This window comes from Odocoileus virginianus, chromosome 16 (assembly GCF_023699985.2).
Source record: "Odocoileus virginianus isolate 20LAN1187 ecotype Illinois chromosome 16, Ovbor_1.2, whole genome shotgun sequence".
NCBI lineage: Eukaryota > Metazoa > Chordata > Mammalia > Artiodactyla > Cervidae > Odocoileus > Odocoileus virginianus.
Window position 1 is genome coordinate 21,986,606 of NC_069689.1, and position 18,122 is coordinate 22,004,727.

General features: G+C 36.7%; 1 long non-coding RNA gene across 3 annotated transcripts in view; it reads left to right on the forward strand.

The window, feature by feature from the left end:
- The window catches only part of LOC110129827 (uncharacterized), a 241,907-nt gene that overhangs the window by 122,597 nt on the left and 101,188 nt on the right, over positions 1 to 18,122 (forward strand). For all 3 annotated transcript variants that reach the window (XR_011491799.1, XR_011491800.1, XR_011491798.1), the window contains one exon: positions 3,449 to 3,559. This is a non-coding gene — a long non-coding RNA (uncharacterized lncRNA). The remainder of the gene's footprint in view (positions 1 to 3,448; positions 3,560 to 18,122) is intronic.

The following is an 18,122-nucleotide window of genomic DNA, read 5'->3' on the forward strand; positions in this document are numbered from 1 at the left end:
AAAATTCTTCAAGAAATGGGAGTACCAGAACACCTCACCTGACTCCTGTGAAACATGTATGCAGGTCAAGCAGCAACAGTTAGTCCATGGAAAAATGGACTGGTTCCTAATTGTGAAAAGAGTATGTCAAGGCTGAATATTGTCCCTGCTATTTAACTTATATTCAGAGTAAATCACGCAAAATGCTGGACTGGATGAAACACAAGCTGGAATCAAGATTGCAGGGAGAAATATCAATAACCTCAGATATGCAGATGACACCACCCTTATGGCAGAAAGCAAAGAGGAACTAAAGAGCCTCTTGATGAAAATGAAAGAGGAGAGTGAAAAAGCTGGTTTAAAACTCAACTTTCAAAAAACAAAGATCATGGCATCTGGTCCCACACTTCATGACAAATAGATGGGGAAGCAATGGAAACAGTGACAGGCTTTATTTTCTTGGGTTCCAAAATCACTGCAGATAGTGACCGCAGCCATGAAATTAAGATGCTTTCTCCTTGGAAGAAAAGCTCTGACAAACCTAAACAACATATGAAAAAGCAGAGACATTACTTTGATGACAAAAGTCCATCTAGTCAAAGCTATGGTTTTTCCAGCAGTCATATATGGATATGAGAGTTGAACCATAAAAAAGGTTGCATGCCAAAGAATTGAGGCTTTTGAGCTGTGGTGTTGGAGAAGACTTGAGAGTTCCTGGACAGCAAGGAGATCAAACTAGTCAATCCTAAAGCAAATCAGTCCTGAATATTCACTGGAAGGACTGCTGCTAAAACTGAAACTCCAATACTTTGGCCACCTGATGCAAAGAGCTGACTCATTAGAAAAGACCCTGATACTGGGAAAGATTGAAGGCAGGAGGAGGAGGGGATGACAGAGGATGAGATGGTTGGATGGCATCACTGACTCAATGGCTATGAGTTTGAGCAAGCTCCAGGAGATGGTGAAGGATAGGAAAGCGTGGCATGTTGCAGTTCATGGAGTCACAGAGTTGTATACAACTGTGCAACTGAACAACAGTGACAACATACTGTATAAGTAATTTAAAAATCATGCTCCTATAGCCTCAGTAGTGTTTAGGTTTATCTGCCCAAGCTGACTCTGATTGTTTTATCAATTAGAGTAACTATCATCTCTGAGCAAATCCCAGTAGATGGTATTTAGTTTCTTGTCCAAACTCTATTTTTATAAAGGACAATTCTACTCCCCCAAATTAAAGGTGATTATTTTATTTCTTAGATGACCCCATTGAAAATGTTGCTGCCTCATTTCTTGATTCATTAGTTTCAAGCTTCATTTTTCCAAGTAACAAGTCCAAGACACCATTATTCCTCTATAGACCATTGTCATACAATATTGTGATTATATTTTGAGATATATGTGTGTGTGTGTGTGTGTGTGTGTGTGTGTATATAAAATTTATAAGTGTCTCCTCAAGGCCTCTGGGTGTAATTTATATTGGAGCAGGAAATGGCAACCCACTCCAGTGTTCTTGCCTGGAGAATCCCAGGGACGGGGGAGCCTGATGGGCTGCCATCTATGGGGTCGCACAGAGTCAGACACGACTGAAGTGACGCAGCAGTAGCAGCAGTTCATTTCAGTTCAGTTGCTCAGTTGCATCTGACTCTTTGAGACCCCATGGACTGCAGCATGCCAGGCCTCCCTGTCCATCACCAACTCCTGGAGTTTACTCAAACTCATGTCCATTCAGTTGGTGATGCCATCCAACCAACTCATCCTCTGTTGTCCCCTTCTCCTCCTGCCTTCAATCTTTCCCAGCATCAGGGTCTTTTCCAATGAGTCAGCTCGTTGCATCAGGTGGCCACTGGAGTTCAGCATCAGTCCTCCCAATGGATATTCAGGACTGATCTCCTTCAGGATGGACTAGTTGGATCTCCTTGCAGTCCAAGGGACTCTCAAGAGTCTTCATCAACACCACAGTTCAAAAGCATCAATTCTTCATTGCTCAGCTTTCTGAATGTAAAAGCCCATAATACACCAAAGCTTTTGTGCCAAATTCCTAGGTGGAACTTTGACTTAGGCTTGGGCAAACAGATAGCTCCTTCTGCCCATTTTATTGACAATAGGGAGAGCAAGATACTATCTCTTTTAAAAGAGAGAAGAGAGTGTAACCTGCCTACCCAGGATTTTTATGGAGGCAGGGCTCTGGCCAGCACTTTCAAAGTATCTTACCTCACGTATGTGGGAGAAAGTTACAAGGGAGGAAAGGAGAAGAGAATGGCTGGAATTTCTCCCAGAAGGATAACTTCCAACCTTATTTCTATTTTTCAGTCTATTACAAGCAAGAATGGATAAGAAAAATAGTCTGCCACTTTTCTGGTCTTTAATTTCCTTATCTGAGTGAATACTCCATCCATTAGCAGAATGTACAAAAAATATTCTTGGCTTTGAGTAGTCCTCTATTTCCTTTGGAATAGATTGAAATGAAATAGCCTTAGAGCCAGGTAGTGGGAGCAGAGTGGAACAAAATTTGGTTCCAACAGTACACATGATATATTATTAAAATTTTAAAATGAAGATAGCCTAAAATTGTTGTTCTCTTATCAGGTGCTACTTATCTTTGGTACTTTGATCATCCTTTTATTTCTGAGCAGAAAAGTAGTTACTCTTCAAAAAGAATCTTGGCCCTACCCAATAGGTATCCCCTTGTTTATCTCCATGTGCAGATGGAGTGGCTTTCTCTTCAAGCATTTGTTCTTGTCAGACTCGTCAACTTTCATAAAATGTCAGTCCAGCCTCTGCATTGAGGGGCTGTTAAAACATATGGCTTTGCACTTAACCGGAAAAACAGAATAGCTGCACTCTGGGTACTTGTCAGGGAATATAATCTTCCAGTCACTAACATTCAGCACCTATCAGAAGCTCAGCTGGGAGAAACAGTATTTTTAAAAGATTGTCTGAAGGACATGCAGTCTGTCCATTCACTCAGCTACTCTCAAATCCACCCCATCTAAGCCAGACAAGCATAAATTCCGGAAAACTATTCTGGCCCTCATGGGAAGGCTTTTACTAAATTGCAGAGTGGCATATTGCCATAAACTTAAACTGAGTGAAGACAGAAGGGACAGACCTTTGAAACCCATGGTTTTCCTGTGAGGCCATGTTAATAATTCTTCCCTTCCTTACACAATTAGCTTTCTCTTCATGAGGGTGCACAGGAAAATTGTCTCTCATGTCAGTATCAGCCCATAGATGTTTTTTCCTTCACAATTTGTTTGTGTATAGGCACTTAAACTCTGAATCACCAGCACTTATATAAACACACATGCTGATTGTAATTCTACCTCTTGAGTTGTTATCAAGTATAAAGCTAAGGTTGTGACTCTTCTGGAAAGCATACAGGAAATTCCAAACATATATTCTGAGACCTAACTTCATGTCCGGCTTCAACCTATTGATGTTATGGAATTTACTCTTCATTCTTTTTAAGATGGGGAAGGGCAAGGAATCTTCAAAGAACTGATTGGTGGAGTATGGAAGTCAGTGGTTCCCGGATGTAGAAGAGGAATCCACTTGTAGAGAGCAACGCATTGGTCTACAGGTATATTCAGGCATAGGTAACACTTCATAGAAATCCAGGTCATATTATATCTCGCTGATGTGTCACCGTCTGTCTGGCACTCAAACATTCTGCTTCCAATGACCCACTTTTTATTTCTTCCGGTTCTTCACAAGGAGAGAGACCTTCTGGAGAACTGGAAGTGTTTGGCAATGGGGTGGGTGAGGAGAAGATGGTGTCTAGAGATGTTAAGATAAAATCCATAGGAGCTATGTTGCTTTCAGAGTTCCATTCAGCAATTGTTTGATAGAAACATCTCAGTCTGAAGCTAACCACCCGGATAAAATATTGGCATTCAGCCACGGAGTGAATGTATGTGCCAGGTCGTTAGTCACACAAATGCCTCTTTCACAGCTTGTATCAAGATCTGTCACTGATTTTGGCAGTGGCAGGTAAGTCACTCTTTCAGGGACATAACTGCATGCTACAGAAATTATAAACATTAGTTTACACTAAATGTTAGAGGACCTTTTGCTTTTCTAAAGTAACTCTTAAAGCATTCTTTTTCAAACTTGGAAGAGGATATTCATTTTCTTTCCTTAGCCTGTGATATAAGGAGTATGTGATGTGAGGATCATGCAGAGAGTATTTCATGAAGCTAAAGTTGTTTCATTTAAGAGTCTGTGTTAAGTTCTGAGATTGTATACTTCCTATTTTGAGATGTTCATGCATTGATTCCTTTATGATACTGTGATAATAGATGTTTAAAAGTGCCTCCTATTGTTAAATAATAATAATAATAACAATAATGACCTAAGTGTGTCTCTAGGGTTTGCAAGTATAGTAGCTCAGGTTGCTTACTGCAAAATTATGTGTGAATTATATTTTTGGTGATTATCCAAATTCTGGAGACCAGAAATTATGTACCAGATATACTCTTTTTTTCCTCATAGTTAGAAAGTTTAGCTATCATTTCCCACTAAACATTGCCACTTCATAAATGATTCTTGTGAAAACATTGTGAAGATGAGAAGGTAATTACCCACAGCTTTGTCAAACCATATGGAATAGACTAATATGCTTCATTGATGTGAGGAATATGACAGCTGGAACCCTTTAAAAGACAGCTTCGGTAACTCAGGACCTGGAAGCTTCCAGTTGTCAATAGCAACGCTCCTTTCTCCGTTGTTGATTGGCACTGAAAGCACTTGTGAGCGCCTCAGATTTGTTTGATTCACTGCAACAGAGTGAAAGGCAGCAGGGTTTGTGCGCAGTGTCTGCGGCCCTACTGTGTCTACAGGAAACATGGGAAAAGGATTTTCTACTGGGTTTCCGGTCATCTTTTTATAAAGCTGTGTATTGCATGACAGATGACCTTTGTGCACATGCCTGCTCTTACACACACAATCTGTGCCATGTCTGCCTTTTCTGAGCCCTGAGGGCAGACACGTACAACTCAAATGAATGGGATCAGACTTACTGAAGGGTGAGGACAGCTGTTATTATGCAGGAAGCACACTGGATATAAAATGAGTGCTTCATCAATTTTAGAAATTAGATTCCAGGTCATACAAACAACACCACTATGTGTCATGGCCTGATTACTTACTACAAGGATAAGGAAACATACTTTTTAGCATCATTGAAGTTGGTGTAGAACTCCTAATCCTAACTCAATGCAGTACACTGAAAAGCTGAATAAACACATCTCACCCAGGGAAGGGTTTTGCAAGGTTGAATGACTACAGGGGATGTTTTAAGCAAAATGATCTTTCATTCTCTTTCTACTGGAAAAGTGAAGATTTACCCGGTGTGGGTAAAATATGCTGTAGAATTAGTCATCCTTGTAGAATTCAGTTTCCCTGTCATACATAGTTCTATAGGAGATTATTTTCAGAATATAGTAAAAATTTTCTGTATGATTCCTATATTTCTGGATTTGTGAATAATGTTTAATGTGTGAGAATAAAAAGTTACCTGTAGCAATTAATCTCGCTAAGAAAGTCACTTTAAAAGGCATAAAGGTTTGACTTTCCCTTCTGTAAGAACATCACATGGTAAGCTGCTCTTTACCACGTGCAGTTGGGTTTCAAAACAATGTAAGTATTTTATAAAGGTGCACCTTAACAATGATTTTGGAAAAAATTTTTTAGATATGGATGAAATAAAAGTCTAATCTTGTTTGAAATGTCAGTAATGATTTCAATAGTTTATTTTTCCTTGAAAAATTAAGCATTTGATGATACAAATATCACTATCCTATTAAAACTTTCAGGAAACAGATATAAAATAAATATTAAAATTAACTTCTATTAGCTTTTGTAATAATACATGTCTTCCATGTGCCCCTTCTCATTCTTTTCTTCCACTTCTTCACTTTACATCCTTACTACCTATGACCTTTAACTTTTCTCTCCTCTTTGAGTGTTGTTTTCTTCCTGTCACTCAGATCTCTGATTATAAAGTCTGCCTTCTTCTCCTTTGTAGTAGTACTGATTGTGAGGGAGTTTGTTGCTAAGATGAAATGTCTATATCTGGAAACTTTTAAGACTGCATTTGAAGGAAATTTTAAAAATTAATGCTATCTGGAAGCAAAGAGATAGTTGTGATTTCCTCATGGGGACCTTTCTAAAATGATGACATCACTTTCTATCAAGGAAAATCTTGATAGAAAACCCATCCATAGAATCCAAATAATTTCCAAACAAATAAGATAATACTGATCTCAAAGTAAAATTAAACTGAATCATAAACCTTTCCTCTTTTCATGAATGGAAACAAGAGATTGTGCTATCATCCTTGGCAATTCTTTTATCAATATTAATGCTTTTTGCTTTGCTTTTTTTACTTTTGCAGTAACATCTGGATTTGATTTCCTCTAGAGTATTTTAGAATCTTATAGACTAGTAAAATAGGCATCATATCAATTTTTTTAGTGGGCTGAGAAATTGAAATTTATAGTTTTATTTCATGAGTGGTATCAGTCTAGCCTCATGTAGTGTTTATTCCCTCATCTCCATTTGAGCTTATTATTTTATTCTACTTATTTATTTAATAGGCTCTCAAAAAATAACAGTCTGTTCTGGAAAGTTTAAATGAGCAACTTTTAGAACTGACCAGTTCAAAATGAAAAGAAAAAAAGAAATAATATCTCAACATGACAAAATAGAATAACTTTTGAATTAACTGCAGTATGTTAAATATAAACTACAGTGGTAAATATTACTTTAGATCATAATAACTGAAATGTTTTCCTTTAAATAAGTTGCTAAAAGGCAAAGTTAGCACAGTCTGATCAATAGTGCTTTTTTTAAAATAAGAACTTGCAACAGGCTTTATAGATGGGTAAATATGTTTTCTCCTCAGCACTCTTCAATACTAACAATTTTTCCTTCTCTTTTCTGCTGTGGTTGAGTACAATAGCCAATAGCAAAACCATTATTTTTTTTTTTACCTTAAAACTTGCTTACCTGGGTTAATATACTAACATCAATCATTATGATGCTCAGAAGGAAATAAATAGCTATAAACTCTCCCACATTTTACTCCTTATTGCAGCATAGAAAATGTAAGCTTCATTCCTTACAGTGTTTTAAAGAGTTATGACCTGGTTTATAAAGGAATCTGTGGGTGAGGCATTTTTAATATTCATAGCCTTTGATATTCTCTAGTTCTAATGCAGTTAATCACTATTCAGTATTATTCTATCACAGTGTCTTTTGAAGTGGGATCCATGAACAACTAGATCAGCCAATATATTAAAAATTTTTTTTTAAATTTATTTTTTATTGAGTTATTGATGTGCAATATTGTATAAGTTTCAGGTGTCAAGTGACTCATTCATGAATATATGTATATTTTCTTTTTCAGATTCTTTCTCCTTATAGGTTACTAGAAAACACTGGATGCGTTTTTGCCTATGCCGTACTGTAGGTTCTTGTTGGTTGTCTATTTATACATAGTAGTGTGTATCTATTAATCTCAACCTCCTGATTTATCCCTGCCCCCCTTTTCCCTTTGGTAACTATAAGTTTGTTTTATATGTCTTGGGCCTATTTATGTTTTGCATATAAGCTCATTCATATCATTTTTGTTATAGATTCCACATATAAGCAATATCATATGATATTTGTCTTTGAATGGCTAACTTTGCTTAGTATGATAAAGTCCCAAGTCAAGATGGACAGAGAGGTGGGTAGTGATAGATTTCAATTTCATTGCAGCCAGTTGATTGGCTAGCCTTAATGAAAGGTGTGTTCTCCCACAGTTCATTGAGGAGAGTCTATTTATTTTTGAACAGTTTGGTGCAGTCTTTAATATTAATAGTATCACATATTTTTCTCATTTAAATGAATCTTGGAACTTTCAGGCAGTCAGTAGGAGAGTGGTTGTCGTTAAGTATCTAGTGTTGAAATGTAGTGTATATTTCTAATAAATACTACTGAGCACAATGCTAATAATATAAACCAAGAAAAAAAAATAGCAACCTAAAATTAAACTGAAACTAAGTACTTATTTAAATAACCACTCATTTAAATAACTTTTTTCTTTTTCTGAGTATAAAAGATAATGATTCATATCATGGGCAATAAAGGTATATGTATGGGAGTGAATTCCAATGTGTTGAAGATGGGAGATTAGAGGTCAAAGGGCAGACAGAGCCAGTCAGGGGCAGAGACTGAGTTTCTTCCCAAATCAGGTATTATGCTACTGTCTGAATTAAAGAAGGATTTGCATAACAAATTGTAAACAGATTAATTACACAGAGTGACATTTGACTGTATTTTGCAAGCAATTTATGTGACATTTAGCATTGCTGTATAGTTTATATCATTTTATACTTACAGATTATATTCCTTAAGAAGTATGTATCTAAAATATTAGAGTAATTTTAACTCAATTTTACATTTAAATAAATTTGTAACATATTTTGAAGAGTTTTATTTCATTTTTGACTGACATATTTCAGTCATTTTGACTGACATTTTGACTGACAAATGACATATTTCATTTCATTTTATTTCATTTTGATTATATCCTGTTTCCCACCATCTTCTTGTAGTACATTGATTGTGGAGTATTTGCATAGCAATATCACTGTAATGTCTATGCATTTTTCATCCATCATTCAACAAACATTTGTTGAGAACTTGCAATGGGCCATGCACTTTATTAACCTCAGGCATATAACTGTGAAAACAAGAGAGAAGTTTCTTGTGTGCTTTATATTTTATCAAAAGAGACAGCATACATATAAAAAGTAATGCTAAGTGATTAGTGTTATAGAGAAAAGAAGGAAAGAAATAAAGAGTGATAGAGTGTGCTTTTCCTGTCAAGGGGCAGGAGATCTTTAAACAAAATCCCAGGAGCAGAGGGACAATCTGAGATGAAAGTGTGAATGAAGGATTAGAAGCAAGCTCAGGATAAAGTGTGCTGGTTTCTATTGGGGAGGCAGCACCGAAGTTCTAAGTCATTAATTCAATTCTAAGATAAGTCAGCTTTTCAAAAGGTTTGGTAGCTTCTTTTTACTTGATTGAAACAACTGCAGTACTATAAGCTAGAAACATATTTTTCATTGAAAAAATTCTTCATTTATGCTGTAGGCAATTTCAGGTTGACTTTCTAAAATGAACTAGGATTTAATTTTATTGTGACTGTATTAAGTCTGTTAACTTTTGCAACTCATTTAGATTTATGAAGAGAAAGCCATATAATGAATTCTGATATGATTTTAGCTAAATATGGAAGTCAGTTTCTTAAGAAATGATGATGTGTTACATTACTTGCCTGGGATCACTAAAAGTCAGTCTCGTTTCTTTAAGAACATGCTTGCATGTGTGCTCAGTTGGTTCAGTCATGTCTGACTCTTTGCAACCCTACAGACTGTAGCCCACCAGGCTGCTCTGTCCATGGGATTCTCCAGGCAGGAATACTAGAGTGGGTTGCCATTTCTTCTACTCCAGGTATCTTCCTGATCCAGGGATCAAACCCAAATCTCCTGCATCTCCTGCATTGGAGGTGGGTTCTTAACCCACTGAGCCACCTGGGAAGCCCATTTCAAGACAAGTAATGCCCTCTATAGGATATCTTCTATAGTAAAATCTCTCATATTCAACCTCCACTTAATCATTGCTAGGACTTCCTAGGTGGCACAGTGGTAAAGAATCTGCCTGCCAATGCAGGAGACATAAGAGATATAGGTTTGATCCTTGGGTTGAGAAGATCCCCTGGAATAGGAAATGGCAACCCACTCCAGTATTCTTGCCTGCGAAATGCCATGGACAGAAGAGCCTGGTGGGGAAAAAGCAAAGTTGTTGTTTCTATGAAAACAAGTTCAGTCCTTGGAAATATACCATGGATGCAAATTTTATTTAAAAAAATGTCAAATTAGATGAAGGGAAACAATTGTAAAAACATTAAAAATATCGCCAAACTGCTTGAAGATGTGCATTCATTGCCTCCTAAATGTCCCTTTTTAATTCTTTAAAGAAGCTGAAACTGGAAATTTTAGAAGTTAAATTATGAACGTGATTTATGCAAGAAAAAAGATTGCAATCATTGGAGTCTTTCAAAGAAAATATTTTGTCTTCACTTCAAAAGACAGGAAATTAAGACTACCCTTACACATTTTAAATTAAAATGTTTATAATATATATTTGGAGTTTTTAAAACTGGGATTCAGTTAATTTGACAGGAGGGCAGAATAGATTTTGGGTAAAGAACTAGGAAATCTGTTCTTAATAGCAGTGTTTTCTTTTGGTAAATATTGAGCTCTCAGCTTCAGTAGCTAGCAGCAAGAAGCCCTGGATCAGGAAGCATAAACTACATACACAGCATTCCTATCATGTTCTCCTAAAAACAAATGGCCGAATTCTAGCACAACTGTCTTTGGTGCTTGCTTTTTAGAATGGCAGGCATGGGATCTGAGTCTTAATTGCCTTTAGATTTTATGACTGATTTTTACTGCATCAAATGTTTGACCAGGCAAAAGTGCATTTCAGTGGACAGCTTTAGTCCTTTTTAAAAGAAACTGAAAAGTCTAGCTGAAACTCCTATCAACTGAGTTGGGATCAGGGCATTCATTTTGGATGAGGCAGTGTGCTCCTGCATTTGGTTAGCTCCATTTGACATTTCTGGGTTAGGTACCACCCTTAAAAGTTACACAATGAGTTTTAATTAAACAGTCCTGCTTGCCTTTGATAAAAGTGATTAGAGAAGTGATAAGAATGATCACTAGTTAGAATCCTATTTAACAAATACTTCCCATTTATCTAATCTCTAAGGAGATTTTGGGTTATTTGTCTAGTGAAATCCATTTGATAGGATTTTTTATAGCTGTTCTGTAATCAATCAGGTACTCCTAATACAATGAATGAATTGAAAAATAATAATGTTACAACAATGCTAATACCTGTATGGTGTCCATTACTTCCAACAGTGGTGATAGTGTTTTCCTCACTCAGTCTTCTTTGCCACTTTCAGAGGTGAATACCATTGTTATCACCATTTTTTCAGATGAGAGAACTGAAGCACATAGAGATTAAATAACATATCCAAGATGATACAGCTGGCAAATAGCAGAACTGGGATTATTAACATCACAATTTCATAAGTTACCTGTAATGATATGTGGAGCTAGAAAAAGTCTCAAAATAGTTTTATTTAAAAATGACTGCCATCTTATTAAGACATTATATAAATCATATCACTGATAAGTTCTTTATCAAACTTACTAAATATCATTCTAAATATCATTCACCATGGGTAAGGAAACATGTGACTAGGCTTTGAAAGTGAAAGTTGCTTAGTAGGGTCCGACTCTTTGCTACCCCATGGAGTCCACAAAATTCTCCAGGCCAGAATACTGGAGTGGGTAACCTTTCCCTTCTCCAGGGGATTTTCCCAACCCAGGGATTGAACCCAGGTCTCCCGCATTGCAAGCAGATTCTTTATCATCTGAGCCACAAGGGAAGCCCTTAGTTTTTAGAATATGCTTTAGTTTTTATGAAATATTTCAATGATGATTAACTGATGGGTGGAGTTTGTATCAAATGGTCTGGAGGTCTTTTCAGCTAAAAGTCTTTTTGCCGTTTCCTCATGTCCTTTTATATACTTTTTCCCTCACATGTAGACCTTATTACAGTAGTGAATCAAATGCTGTTGGTGGTGTCTTGTAGCCTTCAGGTGTGTTTTAGCTGAGAAAGGTTGAAAGCTACTGAGATGTATTGTTCTGTTATTTTCCTAAATAGTCTTTTGATGACTATTCATTTACATATTGCTTAGTGGCATTATATTTAGAGCATTGCTTAGGAAGTTGCTATTTTAAATCTTTTAAATTGTATGTATATCATGGAGCCATGTAGATGCTGGCAATGAATAAGACTTTATATTGGCTTGGCCAAAGAGTTAGTTTGGGTTTTTCCATGATATGTTAAGGAAAAACCCTAACGAATTTTTTTGCCAACCCAATAAAATCTTGAATTCATGAATACCACAGTTCTAGTTATCTATGTAACAATCACCTCCCCTACTCTCCCCCACATCCCCCCCCATCGCCAAACCACACAAATAGTGACTTAATTTTTTTTTTTTAACTATTTCCCATGATTCTGTGGTTGACTGAGGTTGCATTCAGCTAGCAGCTGGGACCCAAGTTATCTGAAAGTTTCACTGGATTGATGGCTTTGTTCTTGCACATATCTAGTGCATTTGAGCTCCCCAGCATTCACTTTCCACCCTGTGTCTCATCTTCCAGCCTCTCCACATGGTGTGGGCTTCTTGCTTAATGGTGCAAGGTGATCAAATTTCTAATGTGGGGCATGACTTCCAAGGTGCACAAAGTGGGTTCTTCTAGGCCAATTAAAGGTCTATGCTAGTACTAACATCTTATCACTTTCACTGTATTCTAGTGGTTAAAATAGTTTAGGGCCTGATCAGATTCAAGGAAGTGGAGAAATAGATTCCACATCATAATGGGTGTCTACTAAAGTCATATTTCACAAGTGCAAGTAAAATGGGAGCTATTGTTGTAACCATCATAAGAAATATGATTTGCCACAAGAACTATGGCACCTGATCAGACATGCTTTGCATGTGATGACAGGGAAAGAATAATATAAATATGTTGAAATGTGCTTGAACTTCACTTGCTAGCCCATGTGACTTGCTTACATTCAGGATCATAAATTTTGGGAAGTCTAACAAGAATGGTCAGAAATTCCTGATTAGTCATCTTCATTTACCCAATCCTTCCCACTCCAAGAAGATTGGAATGAATATCTTTGGGAGTCAGTCAAGAATGGACCAAAATCTCTAATTGGTCTGTTTCACTCACTGTCTAATCTTTCCATCTTTGGGGAAGCTGTGCTCAGGAACCTAGACTAGATGTGTGGTGGAGAATCAGTATCTACGTCTGGAATCCAAATCCAACCTATAGCATCCTAGTCAAAATAAAGGAACAAATGGGTAGAAACACAGGAAATTTTGCAGGACAATAAGGACTAAAATACAGGAATATGAAGGAAAGCCTAAAAAATTCTAAGTTGAGAGATTAATAATCCAAATACTCTTTTATTAAATTTTAGAATGTTAGTATAGAACTTATTCTGCTTACAAACAGAATTGGTTCAAGATATTGGATTGGGGTCAAGATAGAAAAGATAGAAAGTGGGGGCTTGCCCTGGCTAGGAGGAGAGGCTAGAGAGACTACCAGGGAGAAATTGACGTTTGAAATACTGAGTTTTCTACCTCGGAACTTTGATAGCAATTGATGACTGATTTGTTAAAGGTCAGTGCTTACGTGCGTTGTGTGCTAAGTCACTTCAGTCGTGTCCTAATCTTTGTGACCCTATGGACTATAGCCTTCTAGGCTTGCTATCCATGGGATTCTCCAAGCAAGAACACTGGAGTGGGTTGCCATTTCTTTCTTCAAGGGATCTTCCTGACCTAGGGATTGAACCTGTTTCTCCTGCATTGCAGGAGGATTCTTTATGACTGAGCCAACAGGGAAGCCCATTAAAGGTCAGAGAAAGACTCAAAGACATTATCAATCATTTTGTTAAGTAAAATATAGTTATTCATAGGATTTTTTCTAGATAGTGTATATAATTTTGATAGGTTAAACAATAGGATGTAAAAGTATACTTTATTTATACATTCTTTTCTGAATTTTCTAAGAACAAAGTTTTACATTTGAAGATAATGTGAATAATGTACATTTGTGAATGTCCTTGATTACATTATTCTCTACAACTATTGCTTAGAACAGTACCAACCTGCATTATCAGAAAAAAAAAAAAGAAAAGAACTTGGGTTTTGTTGATTTAGTTCTGATGATTTTATTATTTTAATAAGTGATGAAATCATATCAGTGCATGGTCTGGTTGATTTTTATACAACTTTTGTGAGACTAATCAGAAGAAATATAGGGCAGTTTAGTTTTTGAGTTTAAACCCAAGTCAAAGTTTTGAATTTCTACAGAGGAAGTGCTTTCTGAGTTTGCTAGAATTGTTCTAGCCAAAAAGAAGTATTGAATAATGATGGATTTTTCTTAAGCTCAGCTAATCTATTTTTAGGCATAACATAGTGCTGCTGCTGCTAAGTCGCTTCAGTCATGAATGAGAATCAAATCTTGTCTTCTGAGAAAAATGGCAGTAGTAATATATACATTTATAGAATAGCAGTTGCATTTAGATGGAACTTTTCCTCCCAATCGTGTGGATCATTAGCTAATATTTCAGTTAATTAATTAGAAAATTGTGAGTTAAGAGCTCTGGTTTCAAAACCTAAAGACAGAAACCCAAATTCAGCCTACTCCTTACTCTAATTTTTATATTTGAAACAGCACAAAGTAATTAAAGACAAAATGATTCACAAAATAATTACAGCATATTTCTGATCTTAAGGAAAAATAATAAAATAGCTTACTTAGGTTTTGAGGCTATTAAAAGTATGCATGCCAAAGAAATAAACCCAAAGTTTATTTAATTTGATTATAAAAACATTGTCCTTGAAGATGAGGATACATTATATATATAATGTATATATATAATGTACATTATATGTAATTGTAGAATGAATAAATCTTAACATAATTATATTTTAAGAGTCTATATGTAGACTTCTATGACACTGAAAAAGTATTTGAAAGCATTATATTGCTTTTTAGGGCTTCCCTGGTGGCTCAGAGATTAAAGCGTCTGCCTGCAATGCAGGAGACCCGGGTTTGATCCCTGAGTCTGGAAGATCCCCTGGAGAAGGAAATGGCAACCCACTCCAGTATTCTTGCCTGGAGAATCCCACGGAAGGAGGAGCCTGGTAGGCTACAGCCCATGGGGTCTCAAAGAGTTGGACACGACTGAGCGACTTCACTCTCTCACTCACTCACTCATACTGCCTTTTTTTTTTTTTACTCATACTGCTTTTTAATTTAGTTATAATCTTCTATTAATGAGTTTATGATTATATGTGAGCCCTATTACCATTCTTCATTTTGTGAGTTCTTTTAATAGGCTTTATTTTTTAGAGCAGTTTTATATTTTGTGGTTTTTATGTAAAATTTCTTTATTTTACAAAAATTTAACTAGAAAAGCTACATTTAGGTCACCAGAGTAGTTCTTAAAAGTTTCTCAAGTTTTATAACTTTTTGTTTTACCTTTGCTTAGAATTTATATCCTGCCTATTTCTGAACAGATTTGATGTGGCTTATGAGATTAGGCATAATGCAAAAAAAGGCAATTAGGGATAGAATGAAAAGATATCATCTAACTATAGCAAAGGGAATGAGATGAACAGACACCCAAGAGGAGATGATTGTTAAAATTGGGGCACTGATATTGGCTCTATATTTCCAAGTAGCCAAGGCAAAGAGGAAAACCTCCTGGGTGTACAGAATTTTAATTTCTGAATAGAGAAAGCATTTAGATATTAGGATTTCTTTTTAATTGGGCCTAAACTCAAGTTGCAGTTTGATAACTTATATGAGACACTGTATGAAGTTCAGAACAGTATTATTGATTCATTTAAAACAAATACAGTCATTCTGTTTAAATATAATCATAAAATCCTATGCCTCCAATTAATGTTTTCCTTAGCTGGTTAATTTGAAAAGTAATACATGAGTATGGAAGTAAAATTCTAAACTTTCCAAAATGGTGTAACTTTAGAAGTTAAAGTATCTTTAGTATCTTTACTTTCTCTCACTTCCTTTTCCTACCTCAGAAGTACCAGTTTTTGACATTCTCTTTCAAGTTCTTGCTCTGGTAGTCTAACTGTAAATGCTATCAGTTCAGTTCAGTTCAGTCGCTCAGTTATGTCCGACTCTGCCACCCCATGGAATGCAGACGCCAGGCCTCCCTGTCCATCACCAACTCCCAGGGTTTACTCAAACTCATGTCCATTCAGTCAGTGATGCCATACCACCATCTTGTCCTCTGTCATCCCCTTCTCCTACCCTCAATCTTTTCCAGAATCAGGGTCTTTTCAAATGAGTCAGTTCTTCACATCAGGTGGCCAAAGTATTGGAGTTTCAGCTTCAGCATTAGTCCTTCCAATGGATATTCAGGACTGATCTCCTTTAGGATGGACTGGTTGGATCTCCTTGCAGTCTAAGGGACTCTCAAGAGTCTTCTCCAACACCACAGCTCAAAAGGATCAATTCTTCAGCACTCAGCTTTCTTTATAGCCCAACTCTCACATCCATACATGACTACTGGAAAAACCATAGCTTTGACTAGACGGACCTTTGTTGGCAAAGTAATGTCTCTGCTTTTTACTATGCTGTCTAGGTTGGTCAAGGTTTCTTTCAAGGAGCAAGTATCTTAATTTCATGGCTGAAGTCACCATCTGCAGTGAGTGCAGATGGAGCCCCCCCAAAATAAAGCCTGTCACTGTTTCCATTGTTTCCCCATCTATTTGCCATGAAGTGATGGGACCAGATACCATGATCTTAGTTTTCTAAATGTTGAATTTTAAACCAACTTTTTCACTCTCCTCTTTCACTTTCATCAAGAGACTCTTTAGTTCTTCATTGCTTTCTGCCATAAGGGAGGTGTCATGTGCATATCTGAGGTTATTGGTATTTCTCCCAGCAATCTTGATTCCAGCTTGTGTTTCATCCAGCCCAGTGTTTCTCATGATGTAATCTGCATATAAGTGAAATAAGCAGGTTGACAATATACAGCCTTGACATACTCCTTTCCTGATTTGGAAAGAGGTACATACAGATTTCTCAAGAGGCAGGTCAGATGGTCTAATAGATGACAAAGTCACACTTTATTTCTTGATTATCAAATTACGCAGTATTGATACTTTCTACTATTGACGAAGAATGGAACTCAGTTACTCTGCCAATATTTTCTCCTCACTCTTTCTCCCATTTTTTTTAGTCATATTGAGAGGGTAACAGGCAGGAAGGCCAGAGGTCCCCAAGCAGCAGAAGGAAATAAACTTCAAGTGGCAAATGTTTTTTTTTTTTCTTTCTCTATACAAAGCCTCTTTTAATTCTGAGTTGACAACACCTGATTCTGCCTTGAGCTAATCAATGAGGTTTTCTTATGTTAATGAAACTATGTATTTGCTTTGGAATTTGCCTTTCTTCAAAATGGTTCCACCTAAGACTAACTTTTTTTTTTTCTCAAACCTTGGGCTGATAATAGCTCAACAAACCAGTATTCCTGTCAGCTGCTTTTTGGCTGGGGGATGACACACCTTGTGCCATCCTATCTCAAAAGTGCATATTGTGGGAGAGGGGTCTTGGTGAAACTCCTTCAACCCTGCGGTTGTCTCTTTTATCTGACTAATAGCTTTCTAACAGACTTAAAACACCTTGCTATAAACTAGCAAAGGAGCACTCTTTCTGTCCCCTTCTGATGTCTGTGTCAGAAGTTTTCCCTGTTTCTATCATACTTTAATATAAACTTTGCTACACAAAAAGCTCCAAGTAGTCAATCCTCGTCTCTTATCCTGGATCAAAATCCCCTCCTGTAGAGGTCACGATTTCCGGCGTAAATCTCTGCCTAACACACAGCTCACAGCAGCAACCTTTCAATATTGTTATGTTTTAGTTCTTTATTCAGAAAATTAAAATTTGTGTTTTTCTGATTCATCCACTTGAGACAGTATCTCTTGACTCCTCCAGAACAAAAAATGTTCAGTGTTCTTATAGTTCCTTCCTTCTCTTTTTCCAGTTTTGCCAGCTCTATGCTACTTATCCGTGTGTTTAATTGCTCAGTTGTATTCAACTCTTTTTGACCCTTTGGACTGTAGCCCACCAGGCTCCTCTGTCCAGGGGATTTTTCAGGCAATAACACTGAAGTGGATTGCCATTTCATCCTCCAGGGGATCTTCCTGACCCAGGGATTGAACCTGTGTCTTTAGATGGATTCGTTCCCACTGAGCCACTGGAGAAGCCCCTACTTATCTGTAATCAATATTTAAACTATAGAAGTTAAAAACTGATAGTGGGAGGGCCAGATACAGGTGTTCAGAAGTATTATGTTTGGCTCACAAGATGACTATTTTTAAAGGGAGTTTATTTAATAGTTAATAAGTGAAACTACAGAGATTTCATATAAATATTCTTTGTTTTTCTTCTCTAGAAAAATGG